An 18,432-nucleotide genomic window follows, 5' to 3' on the forward strand; every position below is an offset into this window, starting at 1 on the left:
ATTCTAGGAGAAAATGAGGTAGTGAGGGTGGGTGTGCAGAGCTCATAGGGGAACTGAGGCCCAGTACACTCCCGAGGGAAGCTGCTGTGTCCTTGGCATCTGGTTGCCTTTAGAAAAAAAAAAAAAAAAAAACACAAAAAAACAAACCTACAAGTTCATTCATAGATTTGTAACATTTGTCAATTGCCTGTATTTTCCTGTATTATCATGTTTTCTGGTAAGATGGCCCCTTCTGACTCCCAGACCTTTTTTCTCCATGTTCTCAAACTTTGGAACTTTCCTACATGACAGCCATTTTTCTTGCAACGGCCCTCTCTCCCTGTCCCTTCACCCTCTTCTGCTCAGAGCCCACCTCTTCCTGAGCAGCTCCACCCCTTCCTCCATCAGCCGCCCACAGCCCTGTGCACCAGCTGCAGCTGGTTTTGTATATGGTTACATATTTAAAACAATTTGTGTTCCTGTCTGTTTTCATTATGTGCATCCTTTCTTCTTCTCTGGATGACAAGTGTCCTGGGAAGAGGGTTTGGGGCTCCCATTTCCTTTAGGGCTTAGATTACCAAGAGAGCAAGAGCTGGGGGGATGCATGCTAGGAGAGCCGTGGATAAGAGCAGTTGTCTCAGGAAGGACAGAAGGCTGAAACACTGGCTTGTCGTGTGACTTTAGACTGGGTTTCAGCTCCCTTGTCTATAAATACGTGAGAGCACAGTGCCTCCGCCCCATGGGATCTAGTGATGTACTGTCACTAAATGGTGTAAAGCATTCGGACTGGATTGTAATGTCCTGCTCTCAGACCCTGCTGGGTATGTTGGCGTGGGCGGGGGCAGGAAATGTGACACAGGCTTTTATTTGAGTTGGCTCTGGACCCAATCCTAGTCTTTGCCAGACGGATGGACAGTGTTGAGTGACCCAGATGACACGGTCAACATGGCTATGGGTCCTGGCAAGGAGACCCCTCAAATAAGAAGACAATGTCTTGGAAAAATTTTAGAATTTGATATATGTGTAATAGTTGATACACACACACACACACACACACACACACACACACACACACACACACGCATGTCTCTGTGTATGTGTGTCTCAGTACTGTGCATTGGTCCAGGACCCCTGAGGGTATTAAATCCTCATGTGTTCAAGTCCCTCATATAAAATGGTATAGCATTTGCATATGATTCAGAAGCAAAGGAAAGCTTGATTCTCTGAGCCAAGAATGGAGGGGTACAAGTTTGTACTCTAGAGAACATGCTTTCCCTGCCAGACTGTGGGCCAGGCTGCTTTATCGAGTCTCGTCGGTGGGGAAGGGTGGGACTTCTCGCGAGGCAGGCGCTGCTCTGGGCTCTGGATCCAGTGCCGGGGGCAGCATCTCTGCACACGGCACACCACCGCCATCTTGGATTGCACTGTCCTGAGTCGTTTCTGCGCGTGCCCGCCCAGCTGAGGTGTGGGTGCAGCCATTTTGCCTTAGGAACTCTCTTCTGAACTGGCAAGTTTAAGTCCTCTGCACGTGGCGACCTACGAGCAAGTGAAACTAGACTAAGCACAAAGGAAAGAAAGGTTCGACTTTATTAGTCACCCAGATTCTCTTTTTATTTTCTGGGAATGGTTAATGGGCTTTGCCAGTGACAGATTTGCACAGTTAGCAGCATTAGTCATAATAGCCAAGAGTGGGAGACAAATCTAAGTGTCCGTCAATGGATGAGTGGATTACCAAAAGATAGGCTAGACATGGGCTTCCCATGTGGTGCTAGTGGTAAAGAACCTGCCTGCGAAGGCAGAAGATGTAAGAGACGTGTGTCGGGAAGATCCCCGGGAGGAGGAAATGGCAACCCACTGCAGTGTTTTTGCCTGGGAAATCCCGTGGACAGAGGAGCATATCCTAGAACATTAGTCAGCTTACAGCTTGATGAACCTCAAGGACATCTTGCTGAATGAAACAAGCCAGTCACAAAAAGATAAATACTGTGTGATTCCTTTTATATGAGGTACATTGAAAGTAGAATGGTGATTGCCACAGGCTAGAAGAGGGGAGAATGGGGAGTTATGGTTTAATAAGGTAGTGAATTTTAGTTTTGTAAGATGAAAAGAATTCTGAAGATTGGTTGCACAGTCTAAATATACTTAACATTATTGAACTATACACTTACAAGTAATTAAAATAGTAAATTTTATATTAAGTTTATTTTATCACAATAAAGAAAAACAAACAAAACCCTCTAATGCCCAGGTTTACCACAGACCAATCACATCAGAATCTCTGTGAGTGAACCTCAGGCTTTGTATTTTAAAACTTTCTCTAGGCTTAAACCAAAGTAGAGAACCACTGGACTCCAGGCAGGTAATCCAGTCCCCAGGTCACTGCTGTAATCCAGGGGTGCAATGGGAAGGAATGGAGTCAACGGGATAAAACAAATTGCTTCGTTTGGAGAGAGACATGGGTCAGCATTCAGTGATAGATTAGATATGGGTAAAAAGACAGAGTGTATCAAAGAGGTTCCCACTATCTTAGAATAAATGGTGGATTTGTAGAAAAACTGACCATTTATCAGGAAGTGTTTGGGGAGGTTTTGGGGGATGATGATTTATTTGATGATTTGGTGATGTGCTTGAGTAGAAATTTTTGGAGGCAGCTGGAAAATTTCATACTCAAAATAATTTATCCATTTTCTCCTTAGAAACCAGAGTTCTATTTTTACATTAAAAATTAATTTTTATTAAAAAAAGACCAAAGGCAGAAAAACTGCCCTATGGCTCTAATGTCTTCAGGAGCCAGTGATACACCTCTTATTTCAGAGCTCCTTTTGGCACAACTGGTGGGGAGCTGTGTCCTTCCCTTGTTTTTTTCCTCCCTGCCTCTAAATGTTCTATGCAGCTCCTTTCTCAGGACCCCAGTTACGTGTGATTGCCAGTTCCTCCCACCTTTCTAGAAAGCTCATAGTCATCAAATTCACATTAAGGCTATAGAAACTTCCCGCAGTCATTCTTCTGGCAGCACTCACATTTGAAAAACAGACTGAATGGTGAGAAGCATGTTTAATGAAAAAGAATAAAACTTGAATGATAGCATTACAAGAAGGAGAAATTTTGTAGAAGAAATTATGGTTCTCTCAGGTCTCCAGAAAGCACCTCCCTAAAGAATCCTGGTTAGATGTGCAGACCGAGGTGAGTGGGTGGGGGATTCAGTGAACCACATGCAGCTAGAGTGGTAGATAGTCGCTAGAAGGAGGTTACCAACTCACCTCGGTGATCGCGCCATAGATATGATGGGGACAAAAATCAGTGGGACCTTAAACATAGCATGTTCCTCTGGCACAGAATCATAGTTTTCAAGCAGCACAGAGTCATGGCTCCCTGCTTTACCCCAAAGTGTTCAGGAGACTGAAAATTCGAGAAAGGTCTCAGAAACGCTCCCTCACATGGACTTGTAGATGCCTTTATCACAGTGCCCACAATTGCATGCTGTGGCTTTTAGCCATTGCCATGTTTATTTTGGACAGTTTAAGGGGGGAAAACCCAGGCTACCCTGGCAAGAAGAAGAAGGAAAAGAGTCAGACAAAACTTCTGGAAAAGCTTGCAGTGGTGTTGAGCTTTTATCTATCTTTCTAGTTCAGTGTCTGGCACATGTAGGTAGTAAATAGATTCTGTTGAACGAACGAAGGCATAGTGGAAATAGTTTCTGCATGATGAGTTTTATGGTTGTAATTTTGTTGTGCTATGCGTGGGTGGCATGTCGAAGGAAAACCCAGGCGGCCTGGATTCCAGTTCTAGTTGTGTCACTAGCTAGTTCTGTGATATCGGCGCAGACACTGACTGCTCTGAGCTTGTTTCCTTGGTAAAGACGGCCCAGTGAAGCTGTGCATCTCTCCTGTGGTAGTTATTCGCTGTTAAATGAGATAAAGTGCATGAAAGTGATCGAAAACTCTGAGGTGCTCTACAAATATAGAGTACAATCATCTTGAAAGCACTTAGCTTTGTAGAGGATTGTGTGAATTAATGTGTACTGATGAAGAAACACGTTTCATTAGGTAAAAACTGAAAGTAAAACTCGTATACTTTAGAATGTGAATATAAATGCGCCAACTTGTGTAACACTAATTTCAAGGTGTAGTATATTAATTTCAAGTAGGACATTTAGGAAAAAAACATCAAAACAAAACTGAGATGTTAAAAATGTTCAACAGTGTTGCCTCTAACTTATTTTCAGAGCCCAATATTTTTACAATTCTCATGTAAGAAATTTACATGAGGGTTAAATACCCATCAGTTGTGTTAGTCACTCAGTCGTGTCTGACTCGTGGCCACCCCATGGACTGTAGCCTGCCCAGCTCCTCTGTCCATGTGATTCTCCAGGCAAGAACACTGGAGTGGGTAGCCATTCCCTTCTCCAGGGGATCTTCCCAACCTAGGAATCAAACCCAGGTCTCCTGCATTACAGGTGGATTCTTTACCATTTGAGCCACAGGAGAAGCCTATATACCCATCAGTATCCGTGACCATAAATACTGAGATCTTGCCATGTACACCAGGTATCAGAATTATGTTTCTACTGCTCTTCTTGGAGTAATCACTGGTTAATTCGACTAATGGTTGCTAGTCTTTCCAAGTATGTATATTTGTGTGTGGTGTGTGTGTTGAATAGCACAACAGTTTCATTAGCCTGGCAAAGTGCTGCATCCACGTATTTATAGACAAAGGCCTTTTTGATGTGTTAATGATCTTAAAAGGCTTAGTGCCACTGGGAACTGTGTGCATTTTTTCTTTATCTAATCTAAAGTATTTTCTTGGATGGCCATTGAACGTAAGTTTAATGTTAGCTGGATGAATAAAGTATTAGTTACTGTATTCTCTTCAAAATAAACATAGCCTTGTTACAGCAGCTGCAAGGTGAGCTTTTATTTGACTCTGGCAAAGATGAATTATGCTTAAACATTTTGTAGTGGCTTATAAAGTTTGGCTTCTCTATAGTATATTAAGAGGTTTATTTAGATATTGATGATAAATTTGGTGAAAGTGACAAAGCATCTTGCACTTTTTGATAATTTCCACTTTTTCCCCCCAAATACAGCTAAAGCTTTATCCATCATAATGGAGAGTTAGGAAAGTCGAGTGACCACTTCTTTTTTCAAACCAATATATCCTTGTACAGTAATTTTCTATATTACATTTCGCAGGTACCATAATCTGGGAAGAGTAGTGATAAAACTCAGATACACAGCAGAGAAGCGTGAGTAAACATGCTAAGGATGATGCTCGCCTGTTATATGCATCTGGTGCTTATGTACTTAAACTAAATAGGAAAATCTTACTCATCTCGGTAGAAAAACAGGGTAAAGATTACAACTTGGGGACTTCGTGATATTTTGTCTGTGTGCAGTTTGTCAAAAGGCAATTTATCTAAAGCTGGAAAAGGATATGGTTTGGCTGACTAAACTGTGGAGTGATACAAATGATACGTAACGATAAAAATGCTTAGGGGAATTTTTGGGGCGCTCAAATCAAGTGTACAGTACTTGTGTGGGTGTAAAGAGCAGACTTCTTTCTCTGCTTCTCTATTTGCACCAGTTTTCAAAACTGTGAAAGTTGCTGACATTTTATACCACATGCTGGACCGTTAAATCACAATTTTCGTGGTCACTTGTAAATGTGCCTGGTGGTGGAGGGAAAGCTTGTTTGCGCTCCCTGGGACGGGCGTCTTTCTCCTGTGCCCCTTCTCATTTTCAATCGCACCAGGTCCTTTTGTTTTGGAATCCAGGGCTCTCTACTCTGAGAGTGACTTGGGAGAACTCTGGAGCTACCTTATTTTCATAGATGTTCCCTGAAGGGAGGCTGAAAGTATGATTCAGAAATACTAATCTTCCAGTCCTCAAACAAAGATGATCTTTCTGATCGGTGTGCCACAACTCCTGAAGTTCTGACCTGAAGGGATTTCTTCTTCCCCAACACTGGGATTGGGAAGTCCTGAAGATATTTCAGTGGGGCTAGTTATTTAAGCTCATTTTCTGTCTCATCACTGAAATGGGGCTGCTGATAGTTACTGATAAATGATCAGTAATTGGTGAAATGATACTAGTACTTAAAATGGGGCTACTGACTCTTATTAAAGTGGGTTTTGTGGCTATCAAATGAGACAATGCGAGCCAAATGCGTGGTGTAAGGCTAAATAGTAACAGTTGTAGTTATTACTATTTTTCTTTTTGTTGGCAGGGAGGAAAAGGAGGAGGAATAGGCCACTAACATAGTAGGGGATTTTTCTCCTTCCCATTTACACCCTGGGAGGTCACAGAATTGGTGCTGAAGAGAAAGGCTTTGTCCTTCATGGTCTAAGACGGCTTCTTTGGGGTTGGTTTTGGGGGATCAGCAAGAGAAATCCCAAATGAGGTGAAGAGAGATGATGTTGGAGGGTACCACATTCTAATGTGCTCATTTTTAAGGTTCTCTAACTTTTCAGAGCACCAAGTCATCTGCTGACGTGTTTTCACAATGTATGGGCAAAGTTGGCAGGGTAGGTATTCTTTCCCTACAAGGGAGGAAACCAGAGTCCTGAGGGGTAAAGGAACGCACCTTTTGTCATACAACAAGTTAGTGGTAAAACTGGGATTAGGACCCCAGTCTCAGATTCTGAGCACATCACCCATTCACTGTGTGACATCCTCAGAGTCAAATGACCTTGTTCATAGGTTTGTGTTCAGACCTGGGCCCCAGTTGATGAGCCTATTGCTGGCAACCTGCAAAATAGCAGGAATGACAGATATTATAGATTCATGGTCCAAAGGACCAGTGTCAGCTAGAGATGGCTGGAGTAATAGCACCTGAGCCAGGTGAGTTTTCATTTCCTGGCTGTGAGGGAGGTTTCTACCTGAACCTGGGCCAGGCAGAGTCACTGACGGGGGAGATGTGACTCCAGCCCAGAGCCCTCTCTACAGCTTTGCTGCAACTGAACTTCAGAATCCCATGACTACGCTGAAAGGAATGAAAAGGAGTTGCCGGTAACGTCGAGAAATGTCAGGAAAGTGTGATTCTGACAGCATTCCATCAGCTTTTCTCTTCCTTTCCTCTTTTTTCACTCCATTTATAAAAAGTGGGTCTGGAAAATTAGAGAGAGACTCTATAAATGTTAAACCTTTGTGTTATGACTTGAATTGCAAAGTCCTTGGGAGCATTGAATTTCCAAACATTTTGGGGTAGCTGCAAAATTTAATTTTAGGTAGAAAATAGTTAACTGAGAGTCAGTGTAATTCCCAAGTCATCAGTGTGCAAATCATCTAAGCATATGTGAAAAATTCTATAGCTTAAAGGTAATTTTCTGGGAAAGTAAAAATAATACACTGGTATTTAGCCAGAAATAAGAATTTGGAACATTTCTTTATGCATAGGAATTCTCTAGTAGGCAAATCATAAGTTAATGTGCAGTATTTATAGTCTATTTATTAACTGAGGGCTTCCCTGTTAGCTCAGACAGTAAAGAATCTGCCTGTAGTGCGGGAGACCTGAGTTCAATCCCTGGGGTTCGGAAGATCCCCTGGAGAAGGGAATGGCAACCTACTCCAGTAGTCTTGCCTGGAGAATCCCATGGACGGAGGAGCCTGGCAGGCTATAGTCCATACGGTTGCAGAGAGTCAGGCCTGACTGAGCGACTAACTTATAAAGAAGAATTAAGGTGGTATAGATAAAACAGATATTTTAAAACTAAAGCAGATGAACTCAAGACAAAAACTAGAAAGAAGAAAGGAAAAAGGAGAGGATCATAGAACATTAGTGAGAACTCCTGGGTGTGGGAAATTCTGATTGAGTGCATAGAACAAGTGTGTACTTGAATTTCCTTGTGGCCTGAGAAAAGCTGGTGCCAGAATGAATTAGATAGTCCTCATTTCCTCTCTAGTACTAGAGTGCCTGTTTGATTCACTCACTCCCTCCCTCCCTCCCTCCCTCCCTCATTCACTCTTTTCAATGAAATTTTTTATCTATCTTTCATTACTGTGGCTCCATGCTATGCATTAGAAATATGACAGTGAACATGATCCAGAAATAGTTATCTTCATGGATCTTATAGTTTTCTTGGGAAAGCATGTAGACAAATTATTACTATATGATAAGATGTGTATCGGAGAAGACAGTGGCACCCCACTCCAGTACTCTTGCCTGGAAAATCCCATGGACTGAGGAGCCTGGTAGGCTGCAGTCCATGGGGTCGCTAAGAGTCGGACACGACTGAGTGACTTCACTTTCACTTTTCACTTTCATGCATTGGAGGAGGAAATGGCAACCCACTCCAGTGTTCTTGCCTAGAGAATCCCAAGGATGGGGGAGCCTCATGGGCTGCTGTCTGTGGGGTCGCACAGAGTCGGACACGACTGAAGCGACTTAGCAGCAGCAGCAGCAAGATGTGTATAGATCCGCTAGACATGTAGAGAAGTATAAGAGCATCCAATAGATGCATTTAATCTTAGTGGAGGTTAGGGAGGTTTCTGTTACTCAGTGAAACATTTTAAGCAACTCCACCTTGCTAGTAACAAATAGCTTGCTGTTGGATTTCAGGACTACTTTTTAAAAGCAGAGTCTGATTTATTTGCACATGACTTAAAAACTAATGAATTGAACCAAAGTCAACAAGCACTCTGGGCTTCCCCAGTGGCTCAGTGGTAAAGAATCCATCTGCAATGCAGGAGACGCAAGAGACTTGGGTTCAAACCCTGGGTTGGGAAGATCCCCTGGAGAAGGAAATGACAACCCACTCCAGTATTCTTCCCAGGAAAATTCCACGGATAGAGGAGACTGGCAGGCTATGGTCCATGGGGTCGTAAAGAGTTGGACACAACTGAGCACAGCAACTATTCTACTGTTTTTTATTTGGTGATTTATGGCTTGAAATAGGGCCCGCCTTATTGAATATTTTCCTTCATATGTGATTTCTATCCTATTTCTGGGTCTCTTTGCTATCTCTACAGATACCTTTAATATGAGAGCTTGGCTTAGTCATAAAACCCTGTTCTGTTGGTTTACCCCAGTCTTGAATGATAAAATAGAATGAGCTAATTAATCAGAATATTAATACTCCCAGGACCCTTTGGAGAACTAACTAGAGTTTTAAATGCAATTTGAAATGTAGGGTGGTACAATAAAAAGCTGAAAATTTTTGTTTGGAAGAATAGTATTATATGATACATGTAAAATATTTTGCTGAACCATCAGAAGAGTTCAGATTTTATAGTATAGAGAATTCCTCTAAGGTAGAGGTGGAATAGTGTATTTAAGAATGTGGGCTAAAGTCACGTTCTGGTTCTGCCTCTTTCTAGTCATGAGAACTCGGGTAGGTTATACAATCCGTTTGTGCCTCCATTTCTTCACCTGCAGCATAAGGATAATGATATTTATCTTGTAGAGTTGTTATGAGGGCCATATGAAGGGACCTAAGGAACTCAGCCCAATGCCTGGCTCTCACAAAGACTCAATAAATGTTAGTTATTCTTAATATTAGGATAGAAAATATAGAAAATAAAGTATTTTAGCTTGCTATAATATTTGAATTGGAATCTACAAAAGACATCTCTTTTAAGAGGAAGCAGAATGAACAAAGGACAGATGGCCACAGTTTTGTTAATCCAAAGATTCCACCAAGTCAACATGAATGAGGAAAAAAGGTTATGAAGCACACATCTGCGTTGTTCTTGTAGTTTTCGTTATACTGAAGACGTCAGAGAAGCCCAGGATTCTACGGAGAAGTGACCTTTGGGAGAGCAGGGCCTGCTGAGGCATGGAGAAGCTGTAGGCGTGGTGGTTAAGAGCACAGACTCTAGAGCCGATCTCAGCCCCAGCTATGTTTGGTGCCTGTGTGACCTTGGGCAAATTACCTAACCTTTTATGCTACAGTTTCCTCCTCAGCAAAAGAGGATAACAAAAGCACCTATGTCATTGGATTCCTGTGGGGATTAAATGAAATACTTGAAAAATGTCCAAAACAGTGATGGCCTGTCACTCTCAGTAAAATTAGCTGCTACTATTCGTCTGACTAGGATGTAAGCTCTTGACCCAGCAGGTACTTTTTGCCTGTTTTCTTCTTTTCACTCATGTAGCTCCAGGACCTGAAAAGTGCCTGACATGGCAGCTGCTCAGTAAATACTTGCTGAGTGAGAAAATATATGAAAGCTCTGTTAGTCAAATAAGATTAAAAAGCTGGGCTAAAATGTTGAAAATAATTGAAGCTAGGTGATGGGTACACAAGGATCTATTAGATGAGCCTCTCTACTTTTTGTTTGATTGAGTTTATAATAAAATGTAAAAAAAGAGACTGAAAGTGAAAGTGTTAGTTGACTCTTTGCGACCCCGCCAGGCTCCTCTGTCCATGAAATTCTCCAGGACATCTTCCTGACCCAGAGATCGAACCTGGATCTCCCACACTGAAGGCAAATTCTTTACTGTCTGAGCCACCAGGGAAGTAATTTGAAAAAAGAGACTAGACTGGTGTAATAATTGGACAGAACCAGGCATTAAAAAAACTTTTTTTTTTTTTGTTACAGCTTAAGAAAGTAAAAAAGACATTTTATACTTTAAAACATATGCAACGTTTTTAATATATGCTACAGTACTACTAGAGACTGGGGAAACTGTGTTCCCCAAAGGACATTTGTTTCTCTTTTAAGGATTCTGATGGCAAGCAAGAATTTAGATAAAAATTGACAGAGCTGATCTGTCAGCTGGCACAGTTCTTTCTTATCATTACCGTGTCATCATACACCCGAGGGGCTGAAAGGGACCTTGGAGGTGATTCGTCTGCCTCCCTTGGAGGTTACTCAGGTATCTGTCTGCGTTGTCCACTCCCTGTTTCAGCACTTTAGCAGCTCCCTTTTCTTCAGGCCAGAGGTCACCATCCCCTCCTCTAAGGTCTCAGGAGACTCCTGGCCCTGACGAAGTCTTCCCTTTGGACCTCTGCCCAGATCACGCCCCAGCCCTGTCAGTTCTCTTGGCTGTCCCTTCTCGTTTTGCCCCATTCAGGTGTAATAACCTGGCCATGGAACATACACCTGAGTGCTCACGTGACTTTACGTGGGATACGGCCTCTGGGAGCTGCCCATGGTTCCTTGTGATAGCTCTGTTGAGAGGACTTCCCTTTGTAGGAAACTTTGTTCAGGCCCCCAGGGTTATTGGTCAGGATTTTCCTCCTAGCCTCTTGCCCCTTGGGAAGCATTATCATAGCAGTGTAAAGAGACCCATTTTAATAGTTCTTAGATAGGGTCTGTGGAAAGAGAACTCCATAGTCACCATCCTTGAGTTTTCAAGGTGGGAAGCATGGAAACTTTGGAGAGCATTTTTGGTAACACACGGACTTATTTTAAATGCAATACAGTTGATCCTTGTTATTCATGGGAGTTCTGTTCTGTAAAGTCACTTTGAATGCTGAATTAGTGAATACTAAACCATTGCTTTTAGGGGAAACATGGGGTTTGGTTCCTACCTGTCTGTGGTCACAACATTTTTGTCATCAATCAATACAAAATCTTGTTTTAGCTGTGTTTGTGTTTAGAGGCCTTATTTACTATATTCATTAGCATTGAACTCACAGCCATCAGCACTATAACTGAGGTGTGAACAACTTATCTAACACAGATCTGTCGCCTGGGAGCTGCATCACAGCCTTCCTGCACTTAGAAACACTAGAGGGGACTTCAGCTCTATGTTTGGGGCCATGTTACACAGCAAAATTACCAATAAAAAGCACAACGATGTGAAAACCTGGCACTTAGCTGACCTTGAAAAGGGCACTCGTTTATACCATAAGAACTGAAACAAGAAAGCAGGGCGTGACATTGTTTGACCCCCGCTGGGAATGTGTGCGTCAGGCAATACAAAATTTTCACTGCTTCTCGTGTCTTCAGACAACTATGAACGTGCTGTATTGCTTTTGGGCTTACAAAGAAAGTTTAGCAAGTAGAAGAATTTGCAAATATGGAATCCGTGAGAGATGAGGATTGACTGTATATCCATGAAGTTTGTGCAGTAGGTCATTATATTTAATAAAACAAAACATGCAATTTATTACATGTGTGTTACAAAATATTATATGTAGTCATGTAAAATCATGGTTCTTCATTCCATATCTTTGATCCAGGAGATCTGGAATGAGAAAATTAGATTATAAGGTGAGCTAAAAAAATTTTTAAAGATTTATATGATATCTTAAGCTTTAAACCTTTAGGCTATAGATATTATTTATATATTTATATATATTTTAGGTGGTTATTATATTATATTATGTCATATTTTGTCTTCTGTATAGCTCACTAGCTTAAAATTTCCTTTATTGCAGTGGAAAAGGTTGAACTGAGACAATTTTCAGTGATTACCTGAAATATCATGTTTATACCTAAAGAATATATTAACATCTATTTTAAATTATAGTTGGTTTACAATATTATATTAATTTCAGGTGCAACATAGTGATTCAGTATTTTCATAAATTATACTTTATTTAGAATTATTATAAAATATTGGCTATATTTCCTGCATTTAAAAATACATACTTGTAGCTTACTTATTTTATACATAGTAGTTTGTATTAAACACTGTAAGTCTAATCTGAAAGTTTTTGTCCTTCACCCTGGTGAGGAATTATCAGTAGGAGACATCTATTGTTATTATCACTCTGTAAAAATCATTTCTAAATTTACGTCTCTAGTATCTTTGAAGGACAGAGAAGCTTCACATTTGAGATATTATGACGGGAAAGCTGCTACTAAAGTAGCTTTAAGTAGAAAATGACCCATTCCAAGGGTCATGGTCATATGCAATATATTAGGACCTTTCACTGAGAAGCAGAGGAGAATTTTGGCTTTCTGGATTAGCAAATCAGGAGATAGAAAAATGGAGGTTTCAGACTAGGAAGGCTTTCTAACTCTAAGCAGCTAGTGGGTGTGTTTTTGCTTCCCCGGTCTTGGGAGTCAGCCTCTTGTACCTCAGTTGTAGGGTGCTTATACCACTGTTACCTCATCTTCACGAATGTAGCTTGATGATGGAATTTGGGGGATGACTGGACATTTTTTAATGCATGTTGATTGTGAGGAAGGTACTTTTTAGGATCCACTGGTGCTTGAGGCAGTGGTAGAAAAAAAAAGCTATCCAGGAAGATAAATCAGAACAATGATACTCTTTTACTCCTGGGATCCAAAATGTTCCTGAATATCACACTAACAAGGCAAATTAAAGATTGAGTGTCCATCCAGACACTAAGAGTAGGGACAGATGTCATAAAACACACCCCAACTGGCCCAGACATGGAGGAGGTAGGCTCACTCGAGGTGTGAAGTCCTTTAGCTTTGTGGAGTTTAATTTGGTCTTAGGCATGTGTTACAGGAAGTATGGTCTAGTGGACTCAATTGGAACCCTCTCACTGGAGTGGAATGTTCTGTGTGAACTTGTTTTTACACAGTGGAGAATGAGGAAGTGATTTATGAAACAGTTAAATCTTAGGTGTGTGGTTCTTACAGGGTACACAGCACAGAATGAAGAAACACAGAGGATGTTGGGGTGAGGAGAAGGAAGCATGGAAATAAGGCAGAGGTTGGATTCGAGAGTCCAGTTCACTCCCAGTGGAGTCACTTGGCACGCTGCACACGTTAATCACAGCACATGATTCCTCAGTGGGGTGCTGGGCACGACAACTGCTGGGAGCTGGACCATGGTTCCCTCAGTGATACGTCTTCTCTCAGCCCTCAGTGTGTGGTCAGGCTCACTGCTCACAAATTCCACCGAAAATAGTCTTCCTTTTTCACACTTAAAAATTCTTTCCAAGCAAGTGTTTCCTTTTAACATTCCCAAAGCAGATTGACTTTTTGAGCTTCGTGTTGCTTCCAGCTCTGTCAGTGTCAGAGGCTTCCAGTTAGTCCCAACATCTCATTGCTGTTTTCCCTTAAGAAATCCTGAAGGTATTGCACTGACTTAGGGTTCAATCTGCTTATGCTTACTGCAGTGCTCATTAGACTTGCATTTCCACCACTCTCTCTCTCTCTGGTCTTGGAGATGGGGATCTTGATAGTCATTCTCTGTCACCTTCAACCCATCAGTTATGAAACAGTTTTATCCAGTTAAAAGAGGAAAGGAGTATTATGGAGAGAAAGGGGGGCATTAGATATTAAAAGTCTTGAGGAAGGGAGGCCATAGGATGAATACCATTGCATATTAAGTTGCTCAGCCCAGTAAAAGTCACAGGAAACAGCAATGAACTGTTACAGAAAATTCTTTTGAGCTGTCCTCAGCCCATTCTCTTCTACTACTGTTGCTGTATTTGAACAGACATGTGCCTCCACACACATGTCCCGCCCTGATGTGATTTTTTAATAAACTTTTTATTGTGTATTGGGGTATACCCCACTAACAATGTTGTGATAGTTTCAGGTGAACAGGGAAGGGACTTAGCCATACATATATATGTATCCATTCTCCCCCAGACTCCCCTCCCATCCTGATTGCCACATAACATTGAGCAGATTCCCCTGTGCTATACAGTAGGTCCTTATTGGTTACCCATTCTAAATACAGCAGTGTGCACATGTCCATTCCAAACTCCCTAACTCTCCCTTCCCCCCATCCTTCTACCTACCAAACTTAAATTCCTTCTCTAAGTCTGTGAGTCTGTTTTGTAAGTTCATTTGTATCATTTCTTCTTAGATTCCACACAGAAGGAATGTCATTTGATATTTCTCCTCTGTCTGTCTCACTTCACTCAGTTCGATAATCTCTACGTCCATCTGCCCCGCCCTGACTTCTGACTTGATTTTATCCCTAGACATTAGGTTCTAGGCCATCTTTACATCTTCTTGTGTGAAGGTTCATGCCTGACTGCTGGTTTCAAGTCCTTCTTATCATCCAGGAAGGAAAAGACCTGATTAGGTAAGGTAGTACCCACTCTTCCACTTCCCTTCTTTTTTGCATCATTTCATTTTCATTTCTCTGTCTAGCACTTAATACTTTCTAGTGTAGTCATTAGTTGACTGTTTATTTTCTGTCTCCTCCAACTAGAATGTAATAATAGGAAGGAAGGGACACTGTCGTGTTCAGTGATGTGATCTCTAGGGCCTGGGACTGTCCTTGGCACAAAAAGCCTGCAGGAAATATTTCTTGACTCACTGACTATGGAATGATGAGAAAATACTTCTGCATCTTGTGTTTTGTGTGTATGCAAGTGGTCAGCAAAGTGACTGGCATGTAGCAGGAGTTCACAGAGACTCTCCCTTCCCCTGTTCACTCTAAAATGCAGGCTCAGTTATAGGCCCAGGGGTAGTAGGATCACTTTATTGTTGACTCTTAACTTTTAACTCGCTTAGTTCTGTTTCTGAGTTAGTTTTGGCCTTTGGCACGGGCCAGGAGGGCACAGTAAAAACAAATGCACCTGACTGCTAGCGCGGGGATCTTGGGTTGCAGTCTTGGTTTCAACTCTGACTCACTGTGTGAACTGTGGGCAACCTACTTAACCTCCTGACTCTGTTTCTTCTTCCATAGAATGAAGATGATGCCTGGATGATGCTTAAGGTCCCTTGCAGTTCTTGCATTTTATCATGTCACCTATTTATCTTTCTTTGAATGTGAGCACAGATTATTCTCTTCATACGAGAGTAAACATACTTGCAAGGTGTTCTGCAACCTTTAACCAAGTGCTGAAAACATTCGAAGTGTAGGATCCCTGTGAATAGCACCACTCGTCTCTTTGTTTCATCAAAGATCTCCAATCACACATTTCTCTGCCATGCGCTTTAGGAGTCTCTGTACTTGAAGTGGATTTACCAAATCACCCTTTATATTTACATAGCATTTTCATTGGAGGGTATCAATGTTTCTCTACAATCTGTCATGAAGTGTTATTGTTTATAAAGAAGTAAGGGGATGAACTGCTTGAATTCTTGAGGGTCATCTATACATTAGATTCTGTCAGTGCCACATGTTAGAAGTCTGGAGTTACAAATACATCTTAAAATTTTTAATGCACTACATAATCCCACCAGAAGCACCTGGTTACTACATGAGATAAGTTACCCCACGTTTAAGTGGATCTGCTGAGTGTGCTTCTTGACACCTTTTTTCACTCTTCAATTGATTGCAGTTTGAACCCTTCTCTTGGTTCTCTGAACCTGCTCTTGCTTTTTTTTTCAATGTTTAATTTTTAGTTTTTATTGAAGTATAGTTAATACAGTACTATATAAGTTATAGGTGTAGAATATAGTGATTCACAAATATTAAAGGTTATACTCCATTTATAATTATCATAAAATATTGACAATATTCCCTGTGTTGTACAATATATCCTTGTAGCTTATTTGATACATAATAGTCTGTGCTTCTTAATTCGCTACCCCTAGGTTCCCCCTCTTGCTTTGAAGTAGGTGCTGCCATCTAAACGCCAAGCCTGCAGTCATTTGTTAGTCTGTATCTTATTTGATGGATCCAGGACAGGCTTCCCTTGCCCTCTTACTATGTCCTACTTCGTTCTTGCACTGAATCCCACATCCATGCTTTGTATACTCGCTTCTTTGCCTAGAATGTTCCCAGCCCAACCTGCCTGGCAAACTCATGCTCACACCTTTGAAGATGTGGCTTAAACATCTCATCCTCTTTGAAGCCTTTCTGACCTTCTCTCCCTATTCTGGGAAGAACTAGTTTTCTCTCCTTTATATTAGCATTATGCCAATACATACCAAAATTACAGTCTTTATTCTCTATGGAACAATAGACTGGTTCCAAATCGGGAAAGGAGTATGTCAAGGCTGTATATTTTCACCCTGCTTTTTTAACTTATATGCAGAGTACATCATGAGAAATGCTGGACTGGATGAAGCACAAGCAGGAATCAAAATTGCCAGGAGAAGTATCGATAACCTCAGATATGCAGATGACACCACCCTTTTGGTAGAAATCGAAGAACTAAAGAGCCTCTTGATGAAAGTGAAAGAGAAAAAAAAAAAAAAAAAAGAAAGTGAAAGAGGAGAGTGAAAAAGTTGGCTTAAAATTCAGCATTCAGAAAACTAAGATCATGGCATCTGGTCCCATCAATTCTTGGCAAATAGATGGGGAAACAGTGGAAACAGTGTCAGACTTTATTTTTTTGGGCTCCAAAATCACTGCAGATGGTGACTGCAGCCATGAAATTAGAAGACACTTACTCCTTGGAAGGAAAGTTATGACCAACCTAGACAGCATATTAAAAAGCAGAGACATTACTTTGCCAACAAAGGTCCATCAAGTCAAAGCTATGGTTTTTCCAGTAGTCATGTATGGATGTGAGAGTTGGACTATAAAGAAAGCTGAATGCAGAAGAATTGATGCTTTTGAACTGTGGTGTTGGAGAAGACTCTTGAAAGTCCCTTGGACTGCAAGGAGATCCAACTCGTCCATCCTAAAGGAAATCAGTCCTGAATATTCATTGGAAGGACTGATATGGAAGCCAAAACTCCAATACTTGGACCACCTGATGTGAAGAACTAACTCATTTGAAAAGGCCCTGATGCTGGGAATGATTGAGGGTGGGAGGAGAAGGGGACAACAGAGGATGAGATAGTTGGATGGCATCACCGATTCAATGGACAGGAGTTTGAGTAGGCTCCAGGAGTTGGTGATGGACAGGGAAGCCTGGCGTGCTGCAGTCCATGGGGTCTCAAAGAGCTGAACATGGCTGAGTGACTGAACTGAACTGGACTGACAGTTTTTTGCATGACTGTATCACTTATTGAGAATTCATTGTAGATAAGGACTTGTCTTTTCAAGTTTTATATTCTTAGGCATAGCCTAATGCTTTCCATAAATGTTTGTTGAATGAATGAAGGAAGGAATGAATACATAGGATTTAATTTCTGGCCCCAAAACCAAAGTTACAAAACGATCCTGATTTGTGTATATGAAGTACTTTTTCAAATGGCTTTCTGGGTAGTCACAGGATTGAAAGGTAAGTTGAGAGGATTTTATGAATCCTATGAAGGATGTCTGTAGTTAAACATGGCATGAATCAAGTTTTGCTTTTATTTAAATTAATGCATCCAACTAAGAGATGTTAATTATATTAACCTACTAGCAAGGGGAATATAACTGTTATTATGATGATTGATTTTTCTCCATCATAAAATGCAGCTTGCATAGTCTCTAGACACACTAATGAAGTGAAATTTGTGCAGCAGTCTGTGAATTGATTGAGTTGGCAAAGCTTCAAATACAGTAAAAAATATGGCTGTCATTAATTTTTTACTACTTTTCAATTTTTAATTGAAAAAATGATTTAGTATCCAAATTAAAGAAAAACATAGTAGAGAAATAAGATCACTGTAATATCTGTCATTGTAAGCAACAGATATTTTAATTGTTTCATGTTACCTTCACATACATTCTTATTTTCAGGCAGTTGCAATTGTGGGATGTTTTTTGTTTGTCTGAAGATTGTCTATATCTGGACATTTAAAA

The 18,432-nt window shown here is 41.0% G+C and overlaps 1 long non-coding RNA gene across 3 annotated transcripts in view; it reads left to right on the top strand.

The window, feature by feature from the left end:
- The first annotated feature begins 1,403 nt into the window (after window positions 1-1,403).
- The window catches only part of LOC139186187 (uncharacterized), a 395,626-nt gene continuing 378,597 nt past the window's right edge, over window positions 1,404-18,432 (top strand). For 2 of the 3 annotated variants that reach the window (XR_011569717.1, XR_011569716.1), the window contains exon 1: window positions 1,404-1,557. This is a non-coding gene — a long non-coding RNA (uncharacterized lncRNA). Of the gene's footprint in view, window positions 1,558-5,171; window positions 5,225-18,432 lie in introns of all 3 variants that reach the window. The other variant, XR_011569718.1, reaches the window with a different exon arrangement.

This window comes from Bos indicus, chromosome 12, assembly GCF_029378745.1.
Source record: "Bos indicus isolate NIAB-ARS_2022 breed Sahiwal x Tharparkar chromosome 12, NIAB-ARS_B.indTharparkar_mat_pri_1.0, whole genome shotgun sequence".
Classification (NCBI taxonomy): Eukaryota; Metazoa; Chordata; class Mammalia; order Artiodactyla; family Bovidae; genus Bos; species Bos indicus.